Source organism: Lissotriton vulgaris, chromosome 7 (genome assembly GCF_964263255.1).
Source record: "Lissotriton vulgaris chromosome 7, aLisVul1.2, whole genome shotgun sequence".
NCBI classification, from domain to species: domain Eukaryota; kingdom Metazoa; phylum Chordata; class Amphibia; order Caudata; family Salamandridae; genus Lissotriton; species Lissotriton vulgaris.
The window spans coordinates 119,254,238-119,268,523 of record NC_141695.1 but is presented as its reverse complement, the minus strand read 5'-3'; the positions used below and the strand labels follow the sequence as shown (position 1 = coordinate 119,268,523).

Here is a 14,286-nt window from a genome sequence, read left to right as displayed (position 1 = left end):
TATGGACAGCAGCACCCTTGCTAGGAAGACCGCTTCCAAAACCAGCCTCTATACTCTGGCTATGCGGACGGGGCATGTCATGCATCACTGCAGCAGCCCGAAACCTGCCCTGGGAGCAGAGAGCACCTACTTTGTTGGGGTTGACCAGGCATGTGCACAAACCTTTGCGGTTACTAAACCATGGCGAACAAGCTGTCCGCATAGTGCACGCACCGCAGTCACCGCAACCATATGGTGTGACAACTTACGCCACCTATCAGGCTTGCTTAACTAAAGTTTGATCACAGAAACCCACATACCTGCTAACCAGCCGCCACCCTTGATGCTCTATGGGTCTTGCCCCCCCACTCTACACTGGTTACTGCAATGCACCCTTTTGCCCCTGTATGGGTGGGACAATACCTGTAACATTGCAAAATCCCACTGCACTTGCATTGTCAAGCAGTCTAGTGGGGGTGGGGCCTGGCATGTTTCTGCTACATCGCCTGGCCTCCTATCCCACAAGCCCCCTCGTCTGACATCAGACTATCTGCTGTGTCACCCGTGCAATGACCGCATCCTGGTGCAAGACGTCCCGTTCTACACCTCTGCTGACAAGACTTCCTACCGTGAGGCTGGAGTGAAACAAGCTGTTGCATGTTCAGTTTGCTCTGTGGTGACTGCACCCAGACCCCCCAGGCAGAATTGTTGCTGACCATGTGACCAGTTGGTGAAATAGAGGGAATCTCATGCTTCCCACTTGCAATTAGAGCGATTATTAAAATTAATAAGATACCGTATCTGCAAGAACTATTCACAGGCAACTGACCCAGTACCTGTACATGGAATTTTAGTTCCCCTACCAACTGCACTGAGGGTAAGCAACCATCATCGTTACGGGTGTCTGACTAATCGGCCCTTGGAGGCCGTAGCAATGCTGCCCACTCAGCGAGTACGTCCACTGTACAGTTGTAATTTTTAACAACCAGTGGCCCCGATCTGCAGGTGCCAACTACCAGCTGCGTGTATGTGGCCCAGGAACCTAAGCTATAGACTTGGAGTGGGAAAGTTGTTAACACTGCCTGGCAATGAGTGTAATACCTTTGACAAACCTCTCCTGACTGGCATCTATGTCATTCTTAAACATATTTACTAGTTTCGCCACATGAAACCCTTCATGTTGGTGCTACGGAACCTCCTACCCAGGATAAGCTGACAGTCTTGCATTGCCGTCACACCACCTGTGTATCTTGAAACACCCTCCTATGTTACCTAACCTCTAGCATGCACTAATCTGCACGATTGAGCAGGCAATTTCACCGACCTCTGTGATTGCCCGACCCTGGTGAACACCTTACTGGTGTCAAATCTGGTTTGAAACAATCTATGCATAGGCCCTCTATTGAAGCCAACTCACCCCTACGTGGAGCGACAGCAAACCAGGTGCCTACACAAATCACCCAACCGACAAGTTGGCCCTGACTATGATTGTGTTCTGGTGCCAGATTTGGAAAGAGCCTTGCCTACACTTGCTGCCCCCTAGGAAACCCAATGCCTGTGCTCTGGCCGAAGCGCGGCAACGCCCTCGTGTAGCACCAACCCCTGGTCAATTAAGAGTGCCAACTCCAATTAATTAAACATACACCATGACCACGTGCGGAGACTTGCTCTCCCGAAACTTCTGCTGTTGTAACCCACGGCCACGCCTCCTGTTCAGTTCAATGTAGTAATATATGGTACTGACAAACCCAAAGGCCCAATACCGGGCTGTGTAAATGCAGACCAGGGTGACCTTAAACAATCGACTTGGAGTGGATGGATGCTTCCATTACCTGGCTGAAGTGCAATCCCTTTTGACTATCACTCCTGACCAGATGTCCCAATGCAGGAGAAGTTAATTATTTAGCCTGCCTTTAATTTCTGTCCCAGTTAACTGAGTAAATTATTTAAAGATGTCTGAAAATGTTCTGCTCTGAGCAGCCCACTAGACAATGGCTTCCAATGAAAGACGGTGCCAACGGACCTCCAAGCGCTTGAGGTGGTACCCCAGAGTAGGGCTCTATTCTAACAGATGCCACTTGCATCGGATACTGCCTCTGGCGTAAGCTGCTCAGTGCTGCTGATGCCTGGGCGGTTCCTGATCCACAGCCCGCTCACCCTAATACACTCCGCTCGTGGCTGGGACTCAACCGTGCAGCGAAGGCGCAAGACATCCTAGCTCTTCCACCGACTCCCACACAAGGGACCTCCACAAACCTAGTGGCCTAAAACATTGGCCCTGTGGGATGGTTGCAACTGGACTGCAAACAAATCCTAGACATTCTCCACCAATGTTGTAAATGGAGTTTCTGGTAGGCTAGTGATAATGCCTGAGCCTGGCTGTTCTAGATGACCGCTCTTGAAATAAAGGCTATGACAACTCCTGGGTGCCCCCATGCAGCGAAAGATGCGTGCTAACCCCTTCAACAGACTGTTCCTCAACATCATCACTGCACCTTGCAGCAAACCGTTTGCAATAAGCAGATTTCGGAGTCACCACTGATTTCCTTGTCACTTTTGGCATGATTATTCTTGCTACTGAGGCTCCTGAATCATAATGCCGGGAAAAAGCAAGTGTGCCACTCTTTCCTGTTCCCCTGCTGCATCACACTCAGCCATGCATGCCACAATCTCCCGATGTAGGGCAGCCTGCCCCAAAGGCGCTGCCGGGGACCACAAGAATAATCAAACTCATAACATTATAGGGCGCACAAATCCCCGCTATACGGAGAAAAAATTGACTTGTGCTGGCATACGTCCCAAACCATGCTTAGCCTGCGCTGTGCACTCACATTTCCTCATCAATATTTACGAGACAACCTGTAGGATTCCAAGCCATTGGCCACGAGGGCAAAGATTAAAACCTTAAACGTGCTAGTGACTAGTCAGCACAGTAGACCATGATGCTGTGACATTATGTAACAGCACCAGCTGCCTGATACCATGCTACAGGGATACAGCTCCTTGCCCCAGGCCAGGACCTAGGCACTAGAGCATAGCCAGCCATGCCACAAAACACATTACTTCTATGCCTGAAGACCATCCGCTGCGCCATTGTCCCTTTATTGGCGAACCGTGATTGTCATGGATTCGTCACTTGAGGTACAGTAGGGCAGTGGCCGAAGTACCCTGTTGAGTACAAGTTACAGAACCTCAAACCCTTTCTTTCGCACCAAGCCTCCTAAACAAAAAGACCACACTGCCCCACCATCCTTCTTGTGCAGCGTTGATACATAATGCTATTCTTCACCAAATCATGCCCTTGCCTTACGGTTTATTCTACTCGGGTTGCCGCCAACGACAAACCTAAATGTGCACTGCGTGGTACCTGAAACACACAAGCACCATGGTTCAAGCTAAACATTGGCATGCAAGACCATCGTGGACCCCGTCCACCAAACCAACACTCTGAGGTGGTTTAAATGTGCATTTCTCCCCGAGAACAAAAGTTAACAAATCATACTTTAAAACGCTTCCGTGTTCGCGCTTACCGTCGGCGCGGGAGAAACAGGTGCTATCCCTTAGTAGGCACCAGCAACGAAAAATCGGTTTAAATATCAGTTGGCAAGTTTGAGACACGTTAATAACTTCTTACTGCTCTCAAGTACGCAACTTTTTGATGGTTTACCTCCCAATAAAACCAAGTCTCTGCACTACATGACCTGCATGGGGATCGAACCAGCAACATTGTTATTCCAAGTACCACACTGCAACTGCTTGAGCTACCACTTGTTGTGAGAGGAAACAATTAATTCAGTTTATGTAACATAAATATGTGCGAAGATAAAACTATCACTATAAACGTTTTAACAGCTGATCGCACATCAGAACATTCCTTAAATTTTTTAACTGAAAATTGCTCCCTGCTGTGCTGTTTCACGAGTGGAGGACAACGATCTGGCGGCTGGTGTGGGCCTCCCTGTGCCGTGAACTTGCACCTTCGTCATTGTAACAGGCGGTCTGGAGCTTGCTGCCTCCGGTGAACTGCGAGTAGCCATGTGCACCCCAAGATATCAGTGCTCTGAACCCTCATTGCTGATTGCCCAAAAAACCCACACCGCCATTTGCTACGGATAAGTAGCTGGCAGGGTGAATACATGTAGGCCTTACGCAGCATTTGACCTGAGCGAACTCTACGGGGCGTTGGGGCTGTCTAACTTGTGCGTCCTGGTAATAAAGTTCCCATAACGAGTCGCAGGCTATTAGCAAATACGCTGGGACGCTGGAGAGGTCTCAACCAGCTATGTGCGCCCCATCGTAATTCCCGGTGCGTCAGAGCACAGCCGGGCTCGCCCTAACACGACACCAACAGGATCTAATTCCGGTCGGTAACGGTTACCCGACCAAGGGCCAGATGTAGGTAAATCGATTTTACCGATTCTAAAATACCGAATTTTACCGAATCGGTATTTTAGAATGGGAAATCGAGATGTAGGAAAAAAATCGGTAAAAAATACCGATTCGGTAAAGTTCGGTATTTGACAATCGGAACTTACCGAATCGGTATTTACCGAATCGGTAAATACCGAATCAGTATTTACCGAATCGGTAAATACCGATTCGGTATTCCCCATTCATTCCTATGGGCCAAAAGGCCCATAGAAATGAATGGGGAATACCGAATCGGTATTTACCGAATCGGTAAATACCGAATCGGTAAATACCGATTTGGAAACCTAACAAAAGTGAAACTCAAGTAGGCAGCCAATGATGTGCCACCACCCTCCCCCTCCTCACCAGGAAGTGGCTACCCAGGCAGCTGCAACTAATCAGAACCTTCTGGAAAGGCAGTTGGAGCCCAGCAGAGTGCAGGAGCAGCAGAAAGGGTTTGGAGCACTTTTAAAAGTGAAAAATGACAAGCAGCCAAGAGAAAGAGCAGCCTGAGAGGAGGAGGAAATTGAAATTCAGCAGCATGGAGCTGCAGGTCCTTGTGGAGGAGGTGGTCAGGGTGCACCACAAATTGTTTGGCAGGCAGTCCCTCACTGTGGCTGAATCAGCCAAAAGGAAAATCTGGCTGGACATCATGGAGAAAGTGAATGCCGTGGGGGTGACCACCAGGGATATGGAGGACCTAAAAAAACGTTTTTATGACCCGAGGAGCCTAACCAAAAAAAAAATGGCAGAAATACACAAGCAGGCATCGCTAACAGGTGGAGGCAAGAACCCAGCACCCCCCCTGACTGACCTGGAGGAGATGGTGGCCTCAACCCTTGAACCAGAGAGCGTCTGCGGACTGGGAGACGTAGACAGCTCGGCCAGAACTGCAAGGAAAAAAGGAAAGACAAATGCACACCATACCCCCCATACCATTTCCCTACCCTGTACCCTTAGTGGGCAAGTAAACCCAATTCCAGTACTGCTAGCAATACACAGGGCCAATGCATGATGTGATATGTAGACAGGAAATGTAAGGACATGTCAAACAGCACACCAACCAACTACTGAATGTAATGACTGCATACAGAACAGGGCCAATGTGATAATTATTTAATAGTAGTGACTGTGAGACAGTAGCGCTTAGCTAATGTACGCTCATTTGTCCACAGGTGAAACATCTCGAAGGCGCTCGCAGGAGGCTGAAGGGACACCACCTGAGAGGGAGGATAGTCAGGATGCAGGAGGAAGTACCCCCAACGTACCACAGGAGAAAGCTGCATCAAGTAGCCATACACCTGGCCAAGACACAGAAATGGCCCAAGAATTGCTTGCATCCCCTAGCAGATCTCAGTCCCCACTCCTGCTCTCATCACCAGAGATACCTGCATCACAGCATGATGTGATACCCCCAACACAACCAGGGAGGAGGCATGTCGTGGCTCCACTCCCCGATTTGGAGTCCGTGGCAGCTGACATGGAGGGTGATGGACAACAGAACTTGCCTGTACCAGCGAGCCCTGGCACAACACACTCCAGTGCAGGGATGGGCCATAGTAGTGCAAGACGCCGCAGAGTGCAGGAATGGCCAGGAGATGCACCATTAGAGGGTCGAAGTGTGTTCCTTGGTCTGGAGGGGAGCATGGTCCGGATACAGAGGATGCAGGGAAGAGCCATCCAGGCATGCCAACGACAGCTGAGGTCCCTGAATAGTAACATTGGAGAGATAGGAAAGGGCATCAGTGAGATGGTACAGGACAACAAGGAGATGGTACAGGTCAACAAGGAGATGGTGCAGGTAAACAAGGAGATGGCTGCAGGGATGCGTGGAATAAGCAACTCGGTGCAGCTACTATGCACAAAAATTGACAATGATTTTGCTGCAAGGGACAGGGATAGGCGTCGTGCACATGTCCGTAGTACTGCCATCAACCGCCTGGCCACTGCCGCATCTCTGTTATGCAGGAGGAGCTCCAACATGCAGGAGGCCATGATGCAAAACACTAACGAGGTCACTAGGGGCATGGGCAGGGTGACCAGTGCTCTTGAGGCGCTGTTGAACGCACAAACTGCGCACACAGCTGCAATGGAGGTGCCTATCAGTGAGGAGAGCACGAGCAGGAGCAGCATTGGAAGCACCCCTGCAACTGAAACTAGGAGGAGCAGGCGCCATGCTGAGGCAGCAGGCCAACAAGACAGTCAGCAGGTTGAACAACCTACTAGTGTCACTGGGAAGCGGTCAAGGAAATGACTGTTACAGTCCAAGGTGTGATTACACATTACTCACTGCATTGCCGTTCAATGCTTTTTGTTACACTTTTGTGATTTAAGTACAAAAGTGATTTGAACATTAAACCTGTGTTGTAGCATACTACGCCTGTCTTTGTCTCCTTACTTACTTAAAAATAGTTGCGTGTGACCTCTTCCCGTCTGAGTCTGCCATCAGATGCTGTTGCTCCACCAGATGTGTGTGGTTCAGGGATGGCATCCTCGTCGTCATGGTCCTCAAAATCTGAGAGTTCCACTTCTGTCCCCTTCTTGACCGCCAGGTTGTGCAGCATAGCACAGGCTGCTATCATTTTGCAGCAGGTGATTGGTGTGTACTGGCGGGCCCCTCCACTTTTATGGAGGCAGCGAAACTAGGTGTGGGCGGAAAATCCGTTCCGCTCACGGATTTTGCGGATTTTCGGGAAATTCGCAATCCGCGAGATTCGCGAATCTCCCGCAAAATCCGCAAATCCGCGAGCAGCGGATTTTGCTCGCACTGCTCGCACTGTTCGCGTGAGTTCGCGCCCCGCGAATAAGTGCAAAATTGCAGAAATACGATTTTAGCAAAACTGAAAGTAACTACTTACCAGGTTCAAAAGTTCAGGCTCATCATTAGTAGCCATTTCCTGTAGTGCTTCCTGAGGGGCCCCTCCAGAGTTCAGTTGCCAGTTGAAACTATTATGTGACCCTGCTCTGAACCTCAGAATAGTTACACATATGCCACAAAGGTCCTGAATTACAGCTAAGGGAGACAAGCAGGAGCCAGGCTGGAAGTTAAAATCCATTAATCAGCCCCTAATTCATTATTGTCAGTTGGGGCAGGGCAGGTGTTGTAACTAATTTTGCAACAATGAAAGCACTTAGCAAGTGCAAAAGATCACTAATCAGGGCGCACTAAGGAAGCAGGTGCCAGCTAAAAAAATATTCTGTGACACATTAATCAGCCCCAAATTAATTCAGGTCACTTGAGGCAGGGAAGGTGTGCTTTGCTTTGCCGAAAATAATGTACACTGGACAACCAGAGGGTGTGGTGATGAAACAGAGGGTGGCATGGGTGGGCCAGAGGGTGGCATGAGTAGTCAGAGAGTGGCAGTGGTGACAGAGAGTGGCAGTGATGAAGAAGAGTGTCCCAAACAGGCTGGACACGTAGAAACAACAAGTTCGCAAAACTTGCGACCCGACAGGTAAGTTCGCAAATTGCGAAATTGTAAAAACCCTCGCGAACTGGCAGAAACACGGGCGAACACAAAAAAAAAAAAAATCCGCAAATTCGTGGGAATTCGCGGATTTTGCGGATTGCGAATCCGCAAATCCGCAAAATTCGCGGATTGCCAATCCGCAAAATCCGCTCATGCTTAAGCGAAACCTGCTCTTCCACATGCCAAAGGTGCGCTCCACGATGTTTCTAGTTGTTTTGTGTGCCCGGTTGTATCGCCTCTGACTTTGTGTTGTTGGGTTGAGGTAGGGTGTGAGGATGAAGGACCGGAGGGCATATGCACTGTCCCCAATTAGTAAAGAGAAATTGACATTATTCACATGCTCACACACATCCACCTGTAATACGATTCAAGTGATTTCCACACAGTGTCTCACCTAGCAAGTATCCTTCGCCAAACTCCCCCGCAGTCAGGCGTGCATTGATCCCACTGTTCTGGAATATGTAGGAGTCGTGGGTACTCCCAGGAAATTTGGCTACTATGTCAGTGATCACGTAGTTTGCGTCACGGATCACCTGAACGTTGATGGTGTGGGTGGACTTGCGGTTCCGATAGATGTACTCTGTGGCAGCTGGTGGGCATAGTGGTACGTGGGTACCATCAATACAGCCTATGATGTGTGGGAAATGCGCCACCTGGTAAAAGTCTGTCTTTGTCCTTAGCAGTTCTGCATGCGTTGCAGGAAAGCGGATGTATAAATGCATACACTGCAGCATGGCATCAAGGAATTTTTTGAAAAAGCGTGACAGACAGCTCTGGGACACCCCACCTACCACAGCAACCACACTCTGGTAACTTCCAGATGCGAGCAGGTGTAGGCTGCACAGCACCTGGACATGGGGGGGGGGGATGGCGTGGGCCCTTGTGGTTGGATTTCCAAAAGTGGGTGGAGGTCCCTGATTAGGTCCATGATGGTTTGGGGTTCCAGCCTGTACCTCTGCAGGATCTCTGGGTCAGTTAGCTGGAATAGAGTGATCCTCTATCTGTACACCTGCTCCTCCCTCCTCCAGACCCTCTCACCTTCAGCCTGTAGGCGTAGCCGCCTCGCAATGACATAGAATGCTGCCATGGTTGAGAAAATGTTGCATTTTGGGCCTTTATTATACCTTGCACCTGTTTACCACCTGATTTCAATCCATGGTAATTACAGACTCTTAAATACCGAATTTCAGTCAAATTCGGTATTTCAGAGGTTCCCTACATCTCAAATACTCATTTTTACCACTTCTTATTTTCCGATTCGGTAATTATACTGATTCGTTAACTTTACCGATTTGGTAAATTTACTGATTCTGTATATTTTCCGAATCTGTAATTTTACCGATTCGGAAACTTTACCGATTCGGTAAATTTACTGATTTGGTTTATTTTCCGATTCGGTAACTTTACCGATTCGGTATCTTTTCCGATTCGGTAAATTTACCGATTCGGATGCTTTTCTGTCCCCTACATCCCAAATGCCGAATACCGGTCGGTAACGGCCGAAATTCGGTAATTTCGGCCGTTACCGACCGGTATTGGCCTACCTACATCTGGCCCCAAGTCCCTCCATACAGCCTTCCTCAAGATATGGGTCCGAATGGGCCCTATTATGATCCACTCATAACCTGCCCGTGGCCGAAGGCTTGGTGGTGAATAATTTCACTCAGCTGCCTCGACTTCGCCACCCGCAATACCGTGGTTGGTCAACCAGGTTGCTGCGGGTCATTAAACGGGGCATCCAGCACTTCTGAAGCCTCCCCATCGCGCAGCAGCTGGGGCGGAAGAAACCTGTCTGTGGGGCCGGGGAGGGCCAAAGGGCGCTTATGGCACTCTCGCCGCAAATGCTGGCTCGCCAAACGGAGGCCTCAGCATCGCGTCCCTCGCTGCCCCCTATCCCCCCCTTGCACCCCCGCGTCCACCTCTGTGAGCGCGCGCCCGGTGTGATTGTGGAGGGAAATTCTACCTTGGCCCATCAGGGCTCGAACCCGTGACCAGTAGGCCACACACTTGTGTACTCACACCTTTACCCAAACCAGCTCATGGCGCTGTACCTCTGTCTTTATCGGCTGTTTGCCTGTTTTAAAAGAGAAACGATTAGTACGTCACATGCAAAGGCGGCTTGGTAAACCCCAGGCACCCTGCCCAGCCGTGCCCCCCCCCCCCAACATTGCGTCGGCCCTGCCTCCTTGTACCCTTACTGTGTCTGCGATAGCGCGAGCCGGGGTCCCTGTCTCTCCTGCCACCGTTAGCGTGACCAACTTTGTTACGTGGCGGCAGAGAAATGGTGATGAAAATAGTTGTCGCCTGCATTGTTACCCGTAGTACTCATGTAACGAAACGTTTGTTCTTGTGCTAGGAATCTGCCATGTATGCAGTGTTATACCTCTACTTGTATTTGTACGCTTTTGTAATATGTGCACGTCATTTCTTCCTCCTGTACCGTATCGTTTGCTACCTCTTGTCTTTTGCTTGCTCTTGATACATGCCCCTTGTCACTATTGCCTTATATAACCAACGTTTGCTTCTTTAACATGCTGACTTGTAATTGTTCCTCCTGTATCACTACCGTTCCTATTGTGAAGCACTCTGACACTTTTGGGTAAAGTCAGCGCTATATAAAATTGCATAAAATAAATAAATAAAAACATGGGAAGGGGCATGTTCCTTCGATGTCATTGTTAAGGGACATGTTCATTCTTAATTCGCTCCCCACATGGCTGGCTTGGCCCCGCCTGGAGTGGTGAAGGGAGTCATCAGGACACCAGCCCCGAAGCATCTGTTCAGACGGGCCACTCATCACCGGGTCAAAAGTGAGCGGGGCCACTTATTTGTGGATATTTACACACCCCTATGTATTACTACCCCTCAAAACGGCCTCCGCCGAAACCCAGGATCGAACCGGGGACCTGTTAGGCTGCCCCGGGACACCAAAGGTGGCCACCTACGAGGGCGGCCACCCTTAGTGCCATAGGATGGCACAGACCCTGAGCGGTCTAGTAGTTGGGGGGACCAGTGGTCCCCCCGTGATGTCACTACCTGTCCTGGAGGAGGGGTTGAACGGCTATATAGGCTAGGGGGCGAGGGTCAAGCGCCCTCTTTGTTCTTTGCAGCGGCGAGCTGACCCTCGCCCCCTCCCCCTGGCTAATTCCGCATCGCGGGTCTAGAAGACTGCCCGGCGTTTTTGGCCTTTGTTTTCAGGTGAGGACTGGGTACTGGGTGCAACTGTGGAGGGTGGCGTGCTAGCGTACATCGGGGCTGGCTTTGTGACCGTGTTTCAAGGGGGGCTCGGGAGGGGCGCTTTCCTGACTGCCTTGGGCCATGGGTTTTTAGCTCTCCGTTGCGGTGGTCTGGTATTCACTGGGACGGGGTTTCGGCTGTTCGGGGTATCGTGTCTGTCCCTCCCTGCCGGGGGCTATGTTGAGTTGGGGGTTGCCTTAGATAGGGTTGCGGGTTGTTTCAGGGGTCGCTGCGCCTTTGCGGGTACCTGTTTCCCTGCGGTCGGTGCGGGGTCTTCCGGCTCGTGCCCTGCTGTGGGTAATGGGCGGCAGCGGCCGTTCGCCGGCCCGCTCTCCTGATGGGGCTGGCCCGGGCTTGGTTGTTATTGGGGTGGGCTCAGGCGGGAGGGCCTTGGCTGCCGGAGGGGTTCCCTTTTGTCTCTCATGCTGTGAGGGGCCATCCATGGCCCACGCTTTTGTCGCAGTGCAGGGTGGTGTGCGTAGTTTTTCGCCCCCCCGTACCCATTTCTTTAGGCGCAGTTGTGTAGGCGTGGTGTGTGGCCCGATGCTATTAATGGCCGCGGATCGGGCGGACGTTTCGCGCATGCGTGTCCCCCGTGAACGCGCGGTTCACTGTATCCCGCTCCCCGCCCCCCCCCCCACCTCCTCCCCCCATCGCGCTACTCGGCCTGTATATTTCCCTTTATGCGTCCCTTCTCGGGGGCGATGAATTTATCGATTTAGGTATTTAATTTTGTGCATTTTTATAACGCATACTTATCCCGAGGTGTCAGAGCGTTTCCATGCATGTACGTCGCACGCGCGATTCTCTGAAGCACTCCCCGCCCCTCTCTCCCCCTCCCCCCCTCACGCTCATCGGGCTGTATGTTTTCTTTTACGCGTTCGTTTCTTTGGGGTGATCGATGATGCCGATTGAGTTTATCATTTATTTTGTGCATTTTAAATAAAGCGGGCTTAACCCAAGGAGTCAGAGTCTTTGCTATAAATCAGAGCTGATACATGTAAACATTATAAAGTGAATTACATAAGCAAATGTTACATTAATTGAAGCATTAATGGAAATAGTGAGCCACAATACAAAGAGGTAGCAAACGGCTAATAATTTCTTCGTCTATATGAGTGCACTTTTTAATTATTTTGGTAATAATGTTTTCAGACAGCCATTAAGATTTCAGAGAGTTCGGCAGTTTTAACGATATCATTATTACCCTGTGCATACCTAAATGGTATGGTTTAATATGGGAGGTGAGCAGTGGGTGGGCCTTTTGAGTGAGGGGAATGGGGGGGGGGGGAGACTAATGTGTTGATTTACCTTTATGCAGGGCAGTCTCCAAGCAATTTTCGGTCCTGATTTGGCACGCACGAGGTGGCGCAGGTATACGGGGCAATCATGGTTTCTTGTCCGCATTTCTCACAGGGGAAAGTATTTAGGGAGAGTATAGGCCGTGTGATCTTCAGATGTTATAATTGGTAGGCTTACTGGGACCGGGTGTATGGGGGGAGGAGGGGGGGGCGGTAGAAGAACTAATGGTCTTGTTACTTTTGCTGCAGGCCAACACCAAGAGAAGGTTTCTGGATTGGACATTACGAACAGAGCATGAGTAAGCAGGCTTGGCTTACTGTGGGCAGTAAGCGGCCTAGGTGGTGAAAATATGGTGGTGCGAGTCTAATTTGATTTTCTAATTTCAGAGAGAAGTGCCGAAGAATACGTACTTTGGTGGACCGAGAAAACTGTATTAGGAACAGGTATAATAAGGGGCAGGGGGCGTAACGCATTGTGGTGTGGGCAATGAGGTTCCAAGTATAGGATGGCATGAACTACTGATCAAACTTGGTATGATTATGTTGTTAAACCTCTCTTTCTCTACATTCAGCAGTGCGAGAGTGAAGTTTTTGGTCGGGTCCGGAGTTGACTCACGCCTAGTTTCCTCAAATGGGTAAGTAGGGGGGGGGGGTCAGGGTCTGGGTCGTTAATGGGCCCGTGGAGGTTTGCCCGTGCCACCCTAGTATTTGGTCGTTTTCTCATTTTCTTTTATCCTCCTACCCTCAGATTTTGAACCGATCCTAAGTCGATTATGGAAAGCCAGGTATCCCCATCGCTATTCTCACAGATGTCGCAGGTGGATGACTCGCTGCCTGATGCGAGCCAAGCGGCACAGTGGGCGGCTTTTATTCGAATGGCCAAGGGCAAGGGTCTATCCTGGGCTAATGGGCTCCTGAAGGAGGCTGAAGGGGTGGACTCTGGGGTCATCTGCGAGGCACCCCTGTCCGATTCCGAATTGCAAGAGGTTGGTCCGACTAGATCATCCAAAAGAGCGAAGAAACAAACGTCCAAAGAGTTCGCACCAGACCCTCCAGCAGCCAAGAGCAGATCGGCGATCGCACAAATCGAGCCCCTGCCAAGACATGCTCTGCCTTGTGTGTGAACAGTCGCTCCAGCAGGAAATAGCAAAACTGTGATCGCACAAATCGAGCCCCCGCCAAGACACGCCTTGCCTTCTGTTTTAACAGCTGCTCCCCAGGACCATGTCCCTGTTCAGCCCATTTATGCCACTCGGGAGGACCTTGGTCTATTGTCAGATTCCCTAAAAGACTTTATGAGAGAGCTCATTGGAGCCAAGGTCCCTCAGGCCCCGTCCGCCATGACGATGAGTAGTCCTGAGAACAATTTAGGGGGAGCAAAGGCGGCGGCTTCTGTGTGGGGCGCTCTGCCGGCGGCTGTTTTGCCTTCTACTTCATCTCTCCCGCAAGTGCTCAACACCCCTGCCGCATTGGCGAGCCCTTCCACGCCACTGACGAGCGGAAGCATTGTGTCACCTACCCCTCTTCAGGCGCCCGCTCCTACGGCGTTACCGGCGCCTGCCATCGTCAGCGATACTGTGACCCCAGTGGCCACGGGGGTGGTCACTCCCGTTCAAACCTCCGGTACGTCTGTGGCTCCTACATTGGGTACTGGTGCTGTGGTATCATCTGTGTCATCTAATACCATTTCGTCTGTAGGAAGCGCTGCTGGCTTAGTCCCCTTGACAGCATCACCTCCCACTCCCACTCCTAACCCTGAGCCCCAAGTAGCGGCCGCTCCCCTATTGTCAGGTCACTGTCACCTGGCATGGCAAGTCCCTTTAGCAGCAAAGGAAATGATATGGAGGCGGGAATTGATTGATATATTCTCGCTACTGTTGTTAGGTCAG

At 50.6% G+C, this 14,286-nt stretch overlaps 1 pseudogene; it reads left to right on the top strand.

Annotated features, from left to right (window-relative positions):
- LOC147700966 (uncharacterized) overlaps positions 1 to 6,092 on the top strand; it is a 44,335-nt pseudogene extending 38,243 nt beyond the window's left edge.
- The last annotated feature ends 8,194 nt before the right edge of the window (positions 6,093 to 14,286 follow it).